Source organism: Populus nigra, chromosome 1 (assembly GCF_951802175.1).
Source record: "Populus nigra chromosome 1, ddPopNigr1.1, whole genome shotgun sequence".
Lineage (NCBI taxonomy): Eukaryota > Viridiplantae > Streptophyta > Magnoliopsida > Malpighiales > Salicaceae > Populus > Populus nigra.
This window is the reverse complement of record NC_084852.1, coordinates 20711166-20730157: the sequence shown is the minus strand read 5'-3', so window position 1 is coordinate 20730157 and position 18992 is coordinate 20711166. Positions and strand designations below refer to the sequence as shown.

Genomic DNA, 18992 nt, shown 5'->3' with positions numbered 1-18992 from the left:
AGAAGTGAAGGTAAGCACTCAACAAACACTTATATTTGCTTTGCGAGATTTACAGTATGCATTGAGGCATATCCACTCAAGTGATTGCATTTTTACTCGAGGGGAGTTGTCAATGGCTCTAGGGCCACTCTGAAAAAGCATCTAGATTTATAAGCAGCTTCATGGTTTTTCATCGCTCCCACGTTTGAACCTGTCTTTGACTAAAAAAAAGAATGCTAAAAACTTGGCATCAACGGACAACAAAGCAGCTGGTTCCACAAATATAGCATTATCTGCCAGATGTTACAGATTAGGATCAATGCACACATCATTCACAAACATTGAATAGATTAAAATAATTGTGTTTCAAGGAGATAGCTCTATGGATACACATCAAGCGACATCATTATGGTTCCAAGTCATCTATAATAAAGAAGCATGCAAGAGCTGCAACTCTAAACTATCATTCATATCATGCATGATGATCACCAACCAATTGTCACTGGGTTCTCGTCAAAATCTTCCAGCCCTATACAGTAGCCCAGTTCACTGTCAGATTCAGCCTTCTCTCTGTCAATCCACTCGTCTTCGCCTGACAACTAAGTGTTTTTCCTCACCAAAAAGTTTACCAACACTCTTCCCTTTTATAAGACAAGAAGAACACAAAGTAGAAATGATACAATGCAAGAACCAATCTCAACATTTCATTAACTCAAAAGGATATATACACAAGTCTGTCTGTGCATGCGCTATGCACAATGATTTTCTATTATGCCAAGCCATGTTCAATTTAATTTTATCCTGCAACCAAACACAATAGTAACGTCGGCATACAGGAACATTTACAAAATTCATAAACAAAATTCCTCTGTGCAAAACTGAATACACGACCATCCCATTAAGTGTTCTCTGTAGACTGTAGCATGAACATGCAGATTTATAAGGCAATCACTTCTTCAAGCAGCTCTCATCAATTCTATTCTACTCCAAATTATTGCTTGTTATATGATGTGCTTCATTTTCTGCTCACTAGTTGTGGAAAAGGGAGGCAGCAAGCTTGGGGAAGGAACTGCAGTGCTTGAAAGAATATCATCGGTAAAGTTAATTATCACTGAATATTCTCAATAGAGGATCTCAACAACACGTCGCCATTGGCCTTAAAATAATGGTGTAGGCTATGTGGTTAAAAAAATTTAAGGCCATGTTATGTTTCACATCATGGATCACAGTTGTAGCCACATCTGCCACGAGAAAAACTAATAGATTTATGCATCCATGGACAAGTTTTCTTTCTAACACTATATTCATGGACAAGCATAAAACTCAGGCACCATACCTAACATTTGCCTTGAGATGTTGCAGGCAATTGATGGGAGAAGAACTTTCTGGTTTGAGCATCAAAGATCTAGAAAATCTAGAAAACCAGCTGGAGAAGAGTATGAAAGGTGTTCGAATTAAAAAGGTAAACCTATACTGATCTCAAGATCACTTTTTGTACATGTATGCAGCATGCACTTGATGCTAATGCAGCCTTTTTTTGCACACAGGAACAAATTTTAACAGATGAAATTAAAGAGATGAGCCAAAAGGTTTTCTGGACTATTGCCTCCAATATTTCCCAAATTGATTGTAGAGACATTCTCATGCTCACTGGCTTTGATTGGCTTCATTGCAGGGTAATCTAATTTATCAAGAAAACCTAGAACTGCATAAGAAGGTTGACCTCATCTGTCAAGAAAATGCAGAATTGCGTAAGGTACTAGTCTTGGCAACACATGTATCACTAAGAAATTTTATCCATCCCCCATTCAACTCTGAACTTCACTTTTTACCACGAAATAAGGAACCTACAAAGAATTTATACACACATTCTTCATAGAATGCTTCCCTCCTACAATCAGGTAGCTCTTACACAACAAATCTAGAATTCAAGTCTAGTGTATGGGAACCATACCTATATAGCAGTGAGCTAAAAGGCCTGTGGAACCTGAACTTGAGATTTTAGAAAGTGAACATTCATCAACATGCTAAAAGCCTAAATTAGAAGTTTCTTATCCCAGGTTTATGGAGAACGGAATGTGGATGAAGCAAATAGAGCTTCCCGGCCACCCTACACAGTAGAAAATGGATATGACTTGCATGCCCCAATCCGTCTCCAATTGAGCCAGCCCCAGCCTCAGCCTCATAACAGTGAAGAACCAGCAAGCTCAATGAAACTGGGGTAAGTTCTCTTCACAATATGAGAAATTGTATACTAATCTTTATCAGAGCATTTGACTTAACAAAAAATCTGACGACATTCTTTTCAAAATTTGCAAAAGGTTGCAACTCCAATATTAAAGCAGTTGATAACTGTGGATGTTTATCACTTATCAGTCATCATCCACCACACAGATCCAAGCTTAACAATGAGATCTCAAGCATCATGTGAAAGATGCTCGGCAGCAGGACCATCCTATTTGGTATGATATGTTTAATACTAAATTTCAAGGTTGGTGTAAATAATTGCCAGACCAGCTATCCATATCAAATATGCAATAATGAAAAGCTCAATGTGAGCCAGGTGTTAATAGATGTCTAAAAAATTTAAATGTGCTCAATGGAAATGAACTGCTAAATGAAATGTGGTGTCTATATATGCTTTTCTTAGAGAGAAAGATTCGTAAAAATCTAAGTGAAAGACTTGTGTGTTTGTTGATCATTATTTGATTGGAAGTTCTGATCTCTATGCTCTTTTCTTCTGTAATAGTATACATTCTTCAATTCTTTAAATGGAAATTCATGAAAGAAGACAATGAATAAGAAGTTTACAAAATAATAACAATTGACCTAATCGCACAAGATACCAATTTCCAATGGGATAAAGTATAGTTACCAAATCAGAAAGCTTGATTTATAGTTAACAATACGTAATCCTTGTAGTAAAACTGATGGGGACAACATACCCAAGACATGGTTCACATGTTCGTATGATCTATGATAATGGAGGATAGTCCAACCCTTATGTTATTTGATTTTATTCAGGTTTATTTATTAGACTTTATTTATTGTTAGGTAGTATTTATATCCTATCTTTCTTTCGCTTTATCTTCTTAGCTTCTTCTTCTCTCTCTTCTTTAGCTTTAAATCTATTTTGTCCCGCATCAACTTTGGTACCAGAGCACAGACTTTTAATTGTATTTTCAGATAATCAATCTCTTAGAGCTTGTGAAAATTCGTAAAATTCAACATAGTTCCTAAACCCTAGAAACTATGTAGAATCATTATCAACAATTGAAAAAAAAATTAATCTTTCTGTTTACAGCCCGGATTTGGAAAAAAAAAAATTGTTTTATAACCCAGTTCTGAAAAAAAAAAAAAACCTCGCTTAGCCACGTCAGCAGCACACGGCCATGTCAGCAGCACACGGCCACGTCAGCGTCATATTGCCACATCAACAGCATCGCCATGTCAACCGCACACTGCCACGTCGGTAGTGCATCGCCACGTCATCGCCACGTCATCGCCACATCAGCAGCACATTATCACCCAATGCCATGTCAGCAGCAGTAGCTTCCAGCATCTTCCCAACAGTAAATCACTTTACTTTTTGATAATTGTGGCATTACACTCATTATTCAAATTATCATTGATTACTTATGTGCCTAAAAATTAATACCTTCCTTGCATTACACCCTAATTTATTTGCTCACTTTATATATTGCCATTCAAATTTTGTCATTGGTCTTTTTTATTATCATTGATAGCTTAATCCTTGCATTATTGGATTTTATTTGGGTTTATTTATTGGGCTTAATTTCATTATTGTTTTATTTAGGTTTATTTATTAGGCTTGGTCTCGTTATTGTATTATTTGTTCTAGTTAAGGTTTTAGTATTTATATTCTATTTTTCTAAATGTTAGACAAGTTGTTGATGAATTGAATAAAAATTGCATAGTTCGAGATTTTTCCCTGATCTTCTCTTCTTCAGCTTTTTCTTCTCTTTCCTTGGTTTTTTCTTCGTAGCTGCTTCTTTTCTCTCTTCTTTAGTTTTAAATCTCTTATGTCCCATATCAAAAACACAATAAAACCTAATGATAAAAGAAATAAAACCTAGGCAATAAGGGAAAAGGTGCTTAACAATGCCACAAATTTATATTCTCTATCATGGATTTTGTCAGCTATGAATAAATACTTAATTGAACAGCATGTCACAGTTTGTGCAGTAATATTGTAAAAGAAAGAAAAACTCACTATCTTGAGAATATAAGTTACAAATCTGAAACCGACTGAAGAATGCTTTGTAGAATTGATGTTCGTACCTCATTTCCCTTTTCCAGGTCTAGCATAGAACTCGGCAGACAAGCTCTAAGCAGACAGGACTCCTCGGTAAATGCAGTGGTTCAACACCAGTCAGGATCCTTTAAAGTACAAGGAAGAGAATATCAAAGCATTTTGCCTGTGAACGCATAAAGGAATTCAGTAAATAAAGGGCAGAGCATCTACCATGTCGTTGAGCTGCTATTATACAAAGCAATAAAAGTCTTTTCTTTTTTAGTTAAACTTGGGTTGCCTAAAATAACAAATAGATAATCCTCATCTACAGCAGCTTCTAAGAGTGTAATTTGCCATTTGTAGGCAGACCTTTCCAAGTCCCAGGTAATTCTTAGCACAGATTAAAAATTACTTCTCAGAAATGGTCCATCAATATACTATGGGAAGCCAACAATAGATTATCCACTTCAGAAGTGACATTCCAATTTATTAAGCGTGTTCCATCAAACTTCAAAACATGAGAAAACAAGCGGTGAGAATTAATAGTGACAGAAGCAAGTAATGAAAACCATAGCAACACAACTGTAAAGGACATTCAGATGTACATTAGTAGAAAAATTAGAGCACTAGCAAGTACAACCACTGTTGGCATGCTTGCAAAGCATCACATACACATGCTGATGCATCTGTCAATATCCATGCTTCGACAAACCTATGCTTTACTCACATTTGTCTACATGCATTAAACAAAGGACATGGGAAGGGATAGTGAGGGAGAATTTTCATGGAACTGGTATTGTTTTGATATAGATTTTCAGATTAAAACTAAAAACACTGATAAAAAGTAAAACTTACACTTATCTGTGTTTCCAACATCAACTGAGCTACCTTTTCAATAACCAATATATTTGTACTTCCATTCATAATAAAAAGATGAACTGAAAAGATTAAAATGATTATTCTTTTAAAGTACATGTGTGTGTGACCAGTCTCTCTTTGAGCCTCTGTTCTGTTAAAGGTTTTATGATTTTAACCTGGTCTTAACTGGTGACTATATAAACCCACTACCTCATATAATGATGCAACTATGAAAAAAAGAGAGGATTTACTTCTAGGGAATTTTTTAATTTCTGCAACTTAGAGATTCCTAAGTGAGGCCCCTGGCAACACATGATGGAGAGGAATTTCTTTTAGCCTGTTAAGTTGGGTCAAAAGTGATTTTGGGCCTAAATTAACTTCTATTTATGTAATCATGTCATAAGTTTGTGTATTTCAACAACATCAGCAAAATTTAAACCTTTTACGGACTAAAGTGGTTTTAATCTAGAGAAATTACCCGTTCACATATTCCAAGTTATTTTATCCAATATCTGAATCAGCACCTCTGCAACCCAAGCCCATTTGTAGGCAATTTCCCTTGAGTAAGATGGCTCTCTGCAGTTAGGAACACTAGACTAACATAAGCAAATGTTAACAGTGCATGTGCCTACTATCAGACAACTAATTCATGAAAAACTTAAAGACTATTGACTGATTAGGAAGTAATGTGTCATAAAGCCAGTGGCAGAAAGGTTCTTAACTCCATCTCTGTTAAACTGAGTAGATGGATGACCAACTCATCAAACCATGTATTCTTACATTAATTTATAAAGAAGTACATTGTTTTAGACACACATGTGTTTGATATTTAATTTAGAGACACATGAGTTGGAAATTTAATATTTACTATACTTTTCTGAAGATTATGTAGAGGTTTGCCAGAAAGTAGTTGCACATAGCAAAATCAATCACCACGTCTCCTGAATAAAAGCATATCTTGTTAACCAATAATGGGAAGCTAGTAGCATGCCCTGAACTAGTTTCTAGAAACATAAATGGACATGATCATAAGCAAGAAAATAAAACTGAGACCAGCGAAAATAGAAATCATGAAATAGAGGTACCAAATTCTAACTTTGAAGTGATATTGGCCTCTACATAAGGTATAAAACATCTACTAAATGGGTGGTTTGATAACTCAGGAACAAATTTGTCCTTAAGCATTGAAAGAAAAAGCAATCGTTAGGTTGCGCAGAAAAATTAAATAAAAAGAAAGAAAGCTCTACCGCTACTAAAACATGAAGGGGGAAATGACACAGTAAGCCTACTGCAAATTGAGTTTTAGATATAAAATCAGAAGCAAGAAATCAAATTCCATTGTGTTGGAATGAAGCAAGTGGTGATACAAATGAATAGTCCCAATAAAAATTTATCTTTCCATTGAGAAATCACCCATTAAAATGAATCCTGAAATCTCCTTTCTGTACTTTCTGGATACTAAAAGATCCATTAAAAAGATAGAGAAAGTAACACGAAACTTGGACATGGCAGCACCCAGAATCATCTATACCTACAACTTCAAACACCATCTACAGTTATTCAGCATACTGATGACCAAACCTAATTAAAGAATCTGTGTATTCAATCAGCAAAAAGCTTTGCATTCACCTCATAATGTTTGCGTGTTTGTTCTACAGAGCCACCTAGAAACACGTCCTTAATGTTAATTTTGACTAGCATTTCCTTTTGCCCTTTACATTGGATGTCAAGTTCATTGAAGATAAACTTTAATCTTCACTAGAAGTATAGTGTGCAATATCTCTTCCAATACATTATTTGCAAGAGAATCCGGGCTCAATATAAGGGACCAAGGGCACAGGTTAACAGTCACTGTCAAGGCAGTTTCACATTAATTAACAGTTTCTGTAACTTCATGACAATAACACAGTACACAACATAATTGTCCAGTGTGCAATCTCAAGCAAACTAGTAATAAGTAATAACCACCAATTAAAGAAGGCAGAAAAAAAAATACAACAGATCTCTCTTTTTTTTTAGCCTAATCAAAAAATAGAAAAACATCCACAATGCAGTTTCTTATAGCACACGATTCATTCATTAGGCAATTAGTCATCACAAAAAATAAAAAAATAAAAAAAGAAGAAAGCAAATCCCTGCTCAAACTCACAACAAATCAAAGCATGAAGTAGAAGGGCCAAATCCCCCTCGTTTTCTGCCATATTCATTTTCTTCTATTAATTTCTCGACCACGTATTGAATCTCAAACTAAATCAACCAAGCTTTAATACCAATAGTTGCGATTGCATCCAAGCCGATTGGTATCCCCACAACCACTTGTTCATGTAGTCAGAATTGCATGAAAACCAGTTACCGGGCATGACAATTTAATGGAAAATTCAAAATAGAGAAACTCAATCCCAAATTTTTTAAGCGGTTTGGCAAATCCCGTAAGCAAAAAAAAAAAGATAAAAAGAAAAGAAGCTATTAGCTATTAGGGATAAATACAGCACGACCATTGAGTATGATTTTCAAACTCAATCCCAAAACTCAATTACACCCACTCACATAACCTAAGGAAACCCCTCTCGCGCCATTGTGTTAATTATTAAGTTAAATTCTTACATTTATAGAGTTCCCGAAACCACTAGGTTGTAACAATTCTTTTCTACAACAAAGGAAAAGGAACCCTAGACCACGTCAAACAAAGAAAAAACAGCCATCCAAGAAAACCTAGAAAACCAAAAACCATATAGAATCGCTAGATAGACTATAAATTTGATGCAGGAAATCAACGAACACGTCAATATAAAGTCAGGCAACAACATCCCATCACACACGCAAAATAAAAGAAGAGGAAGAAGAAGAAGTTACAGTAACAAAATATTACTGAAATGTGTATGTGCATAGTTCTAGTAGGATTGCTCATTTACCGACAAAAATCAAATCCGCTGCAAAAATTTGAAAGTAACTAACCAGCCAGCAAATGCAAAAAAAAAAAAAAAAAACTGAAAATAACATGAGAGTGAAGGCTCTTTAATAGCTAAGGAAGTTCACGTACTTAATCAGTAGGGGAGAGAAAACGAAGAAGATGGAGAGTGACAGAGAAGAGGGAGGGATCTGATTATAATTCCCTGGAAGTAAAATGGAAGAATGGCGTCTGTTTATGTTGTTGGAGATGGATATAAAAAGCTACAGTTTGTGTACGTGGACGGGAGAGAGAAGAAAATATCTCAGCCAACTTCCATGTTTTGAGAGGTTTTCTTAATAAAAAAGTACATTTGGGATTGAGAGTGCACTTGGACTGGTTTCTGCCACTCTTGTTTTTTCTTTTTCTTTTTCTTTTTTTAATATGAGTGATTATTGGATAACAAATCTAAGAACTAACCAAAAGCAAAAATTGATTGATTTCTGTCTTTTAATGGGCCGAGTATATGAGATGATTGAGCCCACCTATTCGACAGTTCGGCGTTAAGCTTGACATAAGCTTTGGGCCACTAGCGGCCCACCAGGAGTTAATAAACTCACAAGGTTTTTTAAAAAAAAGTCCTCCTAAAGTGATGAAAATCTGTTTTCTGAATTGTTGAATGACGATGATCTCAAAGAGTTGGTGTTACGGTTTCTAAGATTTATTTATTTATTTATTTATTTTTATTTTGTGCCCACGTCAAGAAAGCTTATTCGATTTATTTAAATATAACAGATTGACATGAAAAATATGTCATTAAAATCGTATAAGAAAATTGATATTAATTGACGCTTGTACTAATTTAAAGATATTCTTTCTATCAAATAAAAAAAAAAACTTGAAAGCTGGCAAGTTATTTATTAAAAATATATCCATTAAAGATGATTGGATGGGATTGGCGAGAGAGGGGGAGGAAGAAATGGAACGAATTATCTTGCCTTTTTTCTTTTATGTATGATTTTATAACTTGAAATGACAAACAATTAATCTAATGACTTGCCATTATTTTTCGCTAATCAATTCTAATAGCATGGCTATTATCTACGTATCTATCACACTCGTTCCATTCCATTTAAGGTCTATTGTTTAACATTTCCTTTCTTGATCTATAACAATATAAGAGTTAGGGCTTGGATTTAATATCTAATAAATCCAAATTTAATTGGTCTAAGAAATCCTTTGAACATCTAAAAATTCATGATTTTGGGTAACATGTCCGGACCTAGTTTTCATGGACTCAAACTAGGGGAAGACTCCAGCTTTTATGGGTTTAACCTTGAGGAAAAGTCCAATGTCATGGATTTTTATAAAAGGTCAACGTAATCGGAGTGTGTTTGGTATTGTGGTAACTGTTGTGGTTATGGTTTAAAAAAAATAGTTTTATAAAAAAATATTTTTAGTTGTGGTTGGTTTGGAAAAATATATATTTGGTTTAAAATGTGATTGAAATTGAGGTTAACCAAAAAGTAATTTAATGTATTTGGTTAAAAATTGTGGTTCAATTTGATGTTATGGTATAATTACCTAAAGGACTTCATTCATAATATTAATGAACAATTACATAAAAAGTAATCTTAAAACCAATAAAATTTTACAAAGAGACCTAAACATATTGGAACAATAATTTATAATTGTGTCATTAAACTTGCAGCAATCTCATCACATACGTAATCCATTTGTGAAGGCCTGTAGTGTCCTTGCATTTGTGTATATGGAGCCACATCAGTTAGAAAATCATCGAGCACACAATCAGGATGACGATCGAACTCCATAAATGCCACATCTTGCATTGAAGTTCTTCTAATGTAGTTATTAATTGTCATGGATGCGACAACAATTTGAACTTGTGTCTTGTAATTAAAGGATGGCATATTCTGTAGGATTCGCCATCTTTTTTTCCAAACTCCAAATGTATGTTCTATCACACAACATAATGAAGAGTGCACATGGTTGAAATTTTTTTCACGATTTTGTGGTTATCCTCGCCTCCTAAATTCTTGCAAATGATATCTCTGACCTCTATATGGACCTAAAAATTCATATTCATTAGGATATCCTGAATCAACCAAGTAGTATTTCCTATAAATACAAATACTTTTTGTAAATTGAAAAATAAAAAAAAAACATTAATTATCACACACACACACACGTTACTACCTTCTAGTGGCTTAGGAAATTTTATACATGGATTGTCAATTGCCTCGAGAAAAATTCATGTATTGTGTGCACTGCCTTCCCAACCCGCCTAAACAAATATGAATTGCATGTCAAAGCTACATGCAACCATAACATTCAGGTTGGCACACCTTTTCTTCCGATAAATGAAATTTGGTTTTCTGAAGAAACACATGCACACACATGTGTACCGTCAATAGCTCCTACACAATTCTAATATACGAAAAACCAGCAACAATCATCAGTTTGAGTTGACTAACAAAATAAATTTCGCAAATTAATTTAATATGAAGCACCATCAATAAATACGATTAATGACATTACCTTGAAATGTGGCATATACCTTGGATTATTCACTATTTCACCCAGTGTGTTTACAAACCCGGGATCTGCAAGTTGTATTAAATTTGTAGCAAGCGAAGAAACTGATTTAAGAACTTCATTAAAGTACCTACTAATAGTTTCTTCTAAATGTTGAAATCTCTCCTGAACTTCCCTGTTGGAAGCACCCAAAGCTATCGTATAAAGAAATATTCCAACTTTTTCAAAAACACACATTCTTCTAAATGCTTTTAACCTATATTGGTTTTCAAGTTGAAAGCAAAGACTCTGAAATGTCATCACATCCATCCTAAACATGTTTACACAACAGGTCCAATGTCCATGTAATATTTTGTTCAGCAATTGCATTCTAGTGTTGTACGAATCAATACAGGGTTCCTTATATATATACGTATTATAATATAATATTAGGGCACCCGTCGTGCATAGATCCAATTTCTAACGATCAAACTCTCTTTTCCAAAACCACTAGTCTTCTTCATCTGACGCGTTGTCATCGTTGTCGTTATCATAACTGTGATTACCACTAGAATCTCCATCGTTAACAGAAGAATTGCCATAATTAACGTAATCAACTACGTTATTCATTACATCATCATAACCCCCTTCAAAAAGTGTTGAAAACCGGTGCGAATCCATATCTATCAAGACATACAAATATTTTGTGAATTATTGAAAATGTTAAGACTTGTTAAAAAGCACAAACAAATTATGGAGACCAAAATACTATATTGTTCTCTACGTTTAATGTAGTTCAACCAAAATGAAATGAGCTATTGATATTAACAAACAGCTATTGAAAGTGATACGTCTATATGTGGCAAGGCTTTCTAGACTTGGACTTCTCTAGAATAGAGACTATTAAATAATATGACTTGATAAATTACAAATTCGTTCAATTTTCTTCATTGTGTTAACAATATTATGTTAATGTTACTGATTTCCTTAATTCAATAAATTCTCATACAATAATAACATTTTCTTTCAATGTACATTTTGGAGTCCCACAATGGCAATTAAAATGCCCAACAATTTCATGAATGGCAACAGTTAGAAACGCGAGAAAATTAACATATATTTGGAAATGTAGATCAGTTCTACATGGTATATTAATAGGAGGAAAAAACAAATGAGCTATATTATCCACTGGTGATGGCCCCAAATGTTTTCTAGACATTCATTTTCAACATGCATATATGCCTCCAAATATCATAAAAGTCAGAAAGTAGTTAACTATTCAAATGTATACAGTGAAAGGAATGTTTATAAATGCAAGCATAAAGGCCACGATTTTCTACCCCTTCACTTTCCCAATGAACACCATAAAACAGAAATTTACAAACCAGTGAAAGCAATTTTATTTATAATGAATTGCATAACATTGAAAGCAATCGGCTGCAACTAATAATTAATAAAATGCAACTTACGTATTACAGATTGTTCATAATACCAGCAATACAGCAACACCATCAATTATAAACAACCACACCTGATTGCTCAACTATAACATTCGGTTTCTTCTTGGAAAGTGACAATATGAAAGTGAAAACCAGTGTTTTAAAACCCGGACCGGCCCGGCGGGTCGACCCGGGACCCGGTCCACCCGGTCAAACCCGGGTGAGACCTGGTCAATATCCCTAGATGCTTCTACCATGACTGGAGCATCGGAGCCCGAGTCTGTCTTTTTGTGTTCCTCTCCTTCCTCCTCCTCCTCCTCTTCCTTTTCTTCGTCTGATTTTGCCTTCTCTCCTTCAACTCTTCTTTCTTCTATCAGGTCTCCCCCCACTTGCCTTTCTCTTGTGGAGCTCTGCATCATGTCAAATAAAGAAGTCTTTGCTGACATACTCTCATCATTCCCTCTTATATTCTCCGCATCAATACTTCTCTCTGCTTTGTGCTCGAATCCTTGTGCATCGACGATTCCTGTAGCTTTTCTAGGTTTCGATTCTCCTACTTCAGCACCCTGCGTGGCTTCAGCAATCGACTCCTGCAGCAGCACTTGTGGAGCATCTTTCTTCCTCTCTGTGGTTTCTTAGGGTTCTGCTGATGGCTTTTCAGAAGTTGAATCAGAGTCTCTCTCTCCCTGATGAATGTCTTGTGTGGTTTCATTGGCTTCTGCAGGAGCTTGGAGGCTTTCTTTTTCTGATATCTTTGTGCCAAATTCCTGATAAGAAAAAAAAATCAAGCTGCAGGTAAGAATAAGAAATGCTATGAAAACACTCAAGGATACATAGAAGCAGATTGTTTTCTTAATGTTTTTGTTCTTCTTTTCTTTTCCAAGATCCTAATGGGGGTTCAAATCACATGTATTGTTGCTGTTCATAAAATCTCATTTCTATGCTGAAGCTTCTTTCTTTTTCTTGAACTAATTGCTATAAGAAAATCCATGACATTATATGATTCCTCATTGAAAAAGTTTATCATGTCTACACAAGTCACAGAAAAAGTTGGAGCTTTTAAAAAAGCATTGAACGTTTTTTTTTTTTGTCTGATTTTCAATTTTATCAGAAAAGTGTGTATGACAGGCTTCCAATACAAAGGGCTTTTTATTTTGGTTGATCAAAATTTTGTTAATCCAGCACCTTTGTTAAATTGTTGATCAAATTTGTGGATTCTATTTCTCTGCGTGATATTTTAGTTGGTGATGAAGATCGGGGGAATATTTATTTTCTAAGATCAGGCATTCAGGCTCACCATTGCTTGCTTATATATGTAACAAGGGTGGAATATGAACAATTTCTACTGTTAATTTGTTGTGGTCCTTCGTTAGTATTATTTTGATAAATTATTTATTTCTACTGTTATAAATTGTTTATTTTTAATTCTTTTGCATTGAATGAAAACCATGAGATTGTCATTGTTAATTTATGAATGGATTGCAAAGTGAGTTGGCTTAAAATTATATTCTCTCTTATAAATTATGTCAGGTCTTAAAATGTCTTCACATGATAGTAGTACTCCAAGTAGTGATCCTTCAACGGTCCAATCATTTCACATGATGGTAGTTGTTTTGTTTTAAATATTTTAGAATTTATGTTTTGTTTGTGTTTTGGATATTGAATTAAATTTATGTTGTTGGTTTATAATTTAAATTTGGTTTATGTAAGTGTTGCATTGTAACTAATTATGTGTTTTTTTATAGGTGTTTTTTTTTTGGTTAACCCGGGTTAACCCAGGTCAACCCATCTGACCCGTGACCCAATCACTTGACCGGGTCGATGACCGGGTTGGGTTTCAAAACTATGGTGAAAACCTTCCCATACTTGCTGCTATTTATATAGAAATACACAGGAATGGAAGTAATATTACAAAACAGCAACCTAACTTTCAAAAGCTACCATTTAAGAGTAAGTAGCCTAATATTCAAATGTGGAATGCACAAACTGAAAATTTTGATTTTACCAACCTAAACCTACCATTCAAAAGCATGTAACCTAACATTCAATGTCAATAATCCATACATTCAAATTGTAATAACAAAAAGCATCAATCTTGGTTTTCATGTAGTAACCAACCATTCAACATCAAGTAACCCAACTGAAAATTTTGATTTTAACAATCTAAACCTAACATTCAAAGTTAAGTATCCACATATGAAAGTCAACATTTAAGAACTCATGAAATTCCAACCCAACAACAATATTCAGTGATACATATGTCAAAACATACATGGTAATGGTGTTCCAAGTACTTGGTTACAAAAATACACAAAAACGTGGGCAAAGAGTTCAATTTCCAGCAATAATGGCAGCACAGGAAGCCTGAAAAAATGGTGGAAAAGATTTCAGACAACTAAAAATGTTACTAGATTATGGAATTCAATATAAATGAAAAGACATGAATATGTTAAAAATTTCAAACCTGACCTTGTCCATCTAAGTTTTTCTTTGTTGGTCAAACATTATTTTCAGCCATGATATTTTTCTATCAATACAACCCATTGTAGCCCACATCTCCCTCTTGCTCCTCGCATAAAAAAATTGGGTTGCAAAGGTATGCAATGCACTACCAGAGGTAACTCCATTAATAGAATGCAATTCTGTCATTACCGTTTCAATGCTACAACCTTTTTTTTAATCTTTAGAAGGAGTTGTGCTCTCTCTCGGCATGGAGACAGTCTCAACAAGTTGATCCAGACGTGCAAATAATTGTGCTTCCATTCTAGTTCCTCTTTTTTTTTCGACATTGAGGTGTAATATGATGTGCATCCTTTCTCTTTGCACTGCTGGGGTTGTTGCTACTGTTTGCCATATTGCTTCCACAAACCATATTGTTAACATCATGTATGAAATCAGGGATTGTATCCTCTTCAAAGTCACCACTTCCTTCTTCCATATTAGTTTTCTCATTGGTTGTATTTCTCATTCGAGCAGCATCCTCATTATCTTCATCTGATAAGAGTCCTTGTGAGGGAGTCCAAGCATATTCTCCCGTAGCCACTATATTAGTAAACATGATATCATACTTGGCACACAACGAAGGCTCTATGCCAATATGCCTAAACTTCTTTGCTTCTCTCATTTCCTATGTAATGAAAGCTGGATGTACTTAGCAATGATAGTACATTAACAAATAATACAACATGACAAATAATTTTGTGAGGCTATTGATAATGAAAACTAACCTGAATTTTTTATTGCCACCACTCATCAGTTACTGAGATGGTCCCAAGTTCAGTAGACCAACCAACTCTAGTTTTAGTTATTAATTTTTTCCATACCCTTCAGACCTTTTTATTCCTATCCCATTTGTTTTTAACCTGAGCTTTTATTAATGAAAGTCATGTCTGATCTTTGAATGATTGTATGATAAATTTCCAGCCAGCTTTGTCAAAATAGATGTTTGGTCTCATGTCTTTCTCAATTACTTTAATGCAAATGTCACAAAATATGTGCAACATTACCTTTGTCCAGGAAGCTTTATCATGTGTATTAGACCCATCCATTGCTTAATGGATGACAATGCAAGGAAAAATTAAACAAACGATGAACTATATACAAAAGATTGAATGATAATAAGGATTGAAATTAGATACTAACAAAACAGGAAATTACATTTCCAGCAAAAGGTCAACCAAAGAATAACAAAAGATTTAATGTTGACAAGGGATGAAAAAATAAATTAACAATTATCTATAGCAGCTTGGTTGACAATGCAAGAGAAATTAAACAAACAATTAACTATAGCTGACAAGAGATTGGTCAACTGTTTCTTGATAGGGGAAAGAAAATCAACAACTACTCATGGACAACTGAAACCATTAACCGTGTGTCATCAATTATCAGGGGATGTTCTAATCAACAAAGGAAATTATTAGTTTAATTTATGTTAATTTAGTTGTTAGCAATCATCAACAAACAACAACTACTACCAGTTGTTGATGGCTTGAAAACTATTAATGCTTGAAAGTTGCAGAGAGTAGTTTGCTTTCGACCTCAATTACTATAAGTTTAACATAGCATCCCACCACATACATAATTACCCACGGACAACTACAACCAGTTTAACATAGCAACAAACACATAAATAATAATGGAGATAAAAACCATCGGGAATAAACAACATGAAAAATAATCAATTTTCACTATCAAGATTAAAAAAACAAATGATTTTAAAAAAGGGAACAAACAGCTCAGGTTTCACTGGAATCAACAACAATTAACTTAAAAATACTATACAAGGGGACCAGTGAAGTAAGCAAACTAACCCGTTGGAAATTGCAGCTTTTGTGTTTCAATGAAGCATGATGTTGAAATCTTTTTTGGGGTTGTTGATTGCAAGAACATGGTTTGCTCTTCTTCTTCTTTTTTTTTTGATAAAGAGAAATGAATGAAACATTTGCAATTAAAACTTTTGAGAGTAAAAATAGTTGATTTATCAAAGGGAATACACAAATTCGTTTGTTTAAGATTGGTCACTGCAATAAACATAAACTTTTGTGATCTACATTTCACTTCAATAAACATAAATTAACTTATGACCAGACCAGTGAAAGCAAACATTACCCATTGGAAATTTCAGCTATGGAGTTTGAATGAAGCACGTCTAATGTCCATGTTTTGGGGTTGTTAATTGCAGTAAAATAAGTTGTTGATGTTCTTGTTTTTTTGTTGTCAAGGCAAAATGAATGACATCCGAATGTGAAGAAAGAGACGTAGCCATCACTTTAATTGTTGTTGGTTGTGAAGCAGTAATGGTTTCCTGTAGGGTTGTTGTGTGCAGTGAAGAGAAATGAATGCGAAGAACGGATGAAAAGAGCAACAAAAGAGAAGAGGATAAGCTGGTAAATTTCTCATCTCTATTATCTCGTTCAACCTGTGGTTGAACTTGCAAGAAGCAGTATTTTACTGCTTTTTCAAAATCACGGTCCTGCCTCAACAAAATGGTGGGACTCACGTTTTAGATTTTTTTAGCATGTGGTAACCAAACACATATATCAGTGTGTTTTCAAGAAACACAAACGCTGTCTCTTAGACAAACAAACTCTTAGATTAAAAGAAGAGCCAAGCCCTTATGGGTTCATAGCCTTGAAGAAAAGCCCAAAGCCATAGGTTCTGACTTTTATAGGCTCGGTTTATGAGAAAAGTCCAATTTTCATGGGCTCAGTTACATTTTAAATCTTATTCTCCCTACACTTTTAGGTATATAAAAGTTTTTTAAAGACTCATCATATTTTCATTCACATTAATATTGTATAATAGATGGTGTATAAAAAATTTCTTAATAGCCTACCATATTTTTAACGTATTAATGTTTGTGTAAGATATATTTATCCATTATTAATGTATATTTTAGGGGTATTTTTCATCATTAATGTTATCAAGAAAAAATTATACTTTAACATCTCATCTCCATAAAAAAGATAAGACTTATATGCTATAAATACATCATGGATCATTCAAACATCAGGTTTACAATCTTCATTCTCAAAATATCATTATCAAAATTATTTTCAGAGTCTCTTTAAAATGTCATTGTCTTTTCTTCTAAAAAGTTACTTACTTAAGCATCAGAAAATCCTCAAATTCATCAAAAAAGATCTTTCGCAAGTACCAACTACCGGTTACCTTGACTTACCAAACAACATGCACCACCCACATTAGATAGAGATAATAAATTAGATTGATAGATCAGATTATAGGATAAAAATTAATTGATTATGTAATATATAAGTTTTGCCTAAAACTATTTGCTTTTTTTAAGATATCGTGAATATAACGAATGAATGAGCTAATAAACTAAATATGAATTAACACGCGAGCAGGAATATTAGCAACTTCAAGTTCTTTTCTGTATACTAACATATAATTGTAATTTTTTTATACCAATCTAGTGGTACATGGGTTTCAAAATAATAATAATAATATGTTGCTTGTTTGGGCACGTAGCCCAAACAACAATAACCTTTGTAGTATAGTTATTAAATTCAGATCGAATCAACAGGTTGACTTGGGACTTGGTTGATTTAATAGTTGGATTAGTCTAGGTAAAGTAAAAGACTAGAATGGGCAAAAATCAGGCAAAAATCGGTTGATTTTTTGGGTTGACTTGTGACCCAAGCAACCCAACAAAACCTTGTTAAGACTTTTTTTTTTTTGCAAATGTATTTTTTCTCCTAATTAGAGACCCTTATTATATATATATATATATATATATATATATATTTTAGTTGGTTGTTAACCATTTTCAAAGTTCACTATATAAATACTAGAAGAAAATTTTATTTGTTTAATGTGGGATTTGAAGCCATTTAATATATATATTCTATGTTCACAAGAAAAAAAATTATTTTTTCAATGTGAAATTTGAAACTTTTTAGTATATATACATTAAGTTCACAATAAAAAAGTTATGTTTTTTCAATGTGGGATAAAAAATCTTTTTGGTTTAAATACTTTAACTTAAAAAGATAACATATTAACATAGTATTTTTTCAATGTGCAATAAAAAATCTTTTGAAATAATATTTTAAACTTCATTATTTATAACATATATAGCATATATTCACATGGATTGTTTTTTAATTTTTTCATATGAAATATTAACATTTTAAATATTTTTTTAACTTTTTCGAGTTAATTCAAGTTGACTCGGATCAATCTATGTAACCTAAGACCCAACTTCTTAGTTGGGTCAATCTCCATATCGGCTATGATAACTTTGTAGTTGTATGGTCTTTGCCACAAATAATAACACCTAAAACTTCTAAACTCCTGAATGCAACTCAACATATTTTTCCTGGGTCTTAATGAGTTAAAACATAGAGCTCGAACTGTTAATATCAATGCACATAAACTTTTTATATTTTTACATTAGATAATGAAAAAATACATAACCGACAACCCATAAACCTAGAAATGAGATAGGAATTAAATCATATATGATATCAAATCATAAAGACAAACCAAAATTATAATTAGAAGTAAACTTATGATT

General features: G+C 33.6%; 1 long non-coding RNA gene and 1 pseudogene across 1 annotated transcript; both read right to left on the bottom strand.

The window, feature by feature from the left end:
- Positions 1-661: 661 nt before the first annotated feature.
- On the bottom strand, positions 662-8376 carry LOC133705291 (uncharacterized). Its single transcript, XR_009844241.1, has 4 exons — positions 8133-8376; positions 5571-5668; positions 4282-4418; positions 662-3541 (listed from the first exon to the last, which is right to left on the bottom strand). It is a non-coding gene; the product is annotated as an uncharacterized LOC133705291 (long non-coding RNA).
- Positions 8377-14431: 6055 nt separating this feature from the next.
- LOC133675037 (L10-interacting MYB domain-containing protein-like) lies at positions 14432-15501 on the bottom strand (annotated as a pseudogene).
- Positions 15502-18992: the final 3491 nt, after the last annotated feature.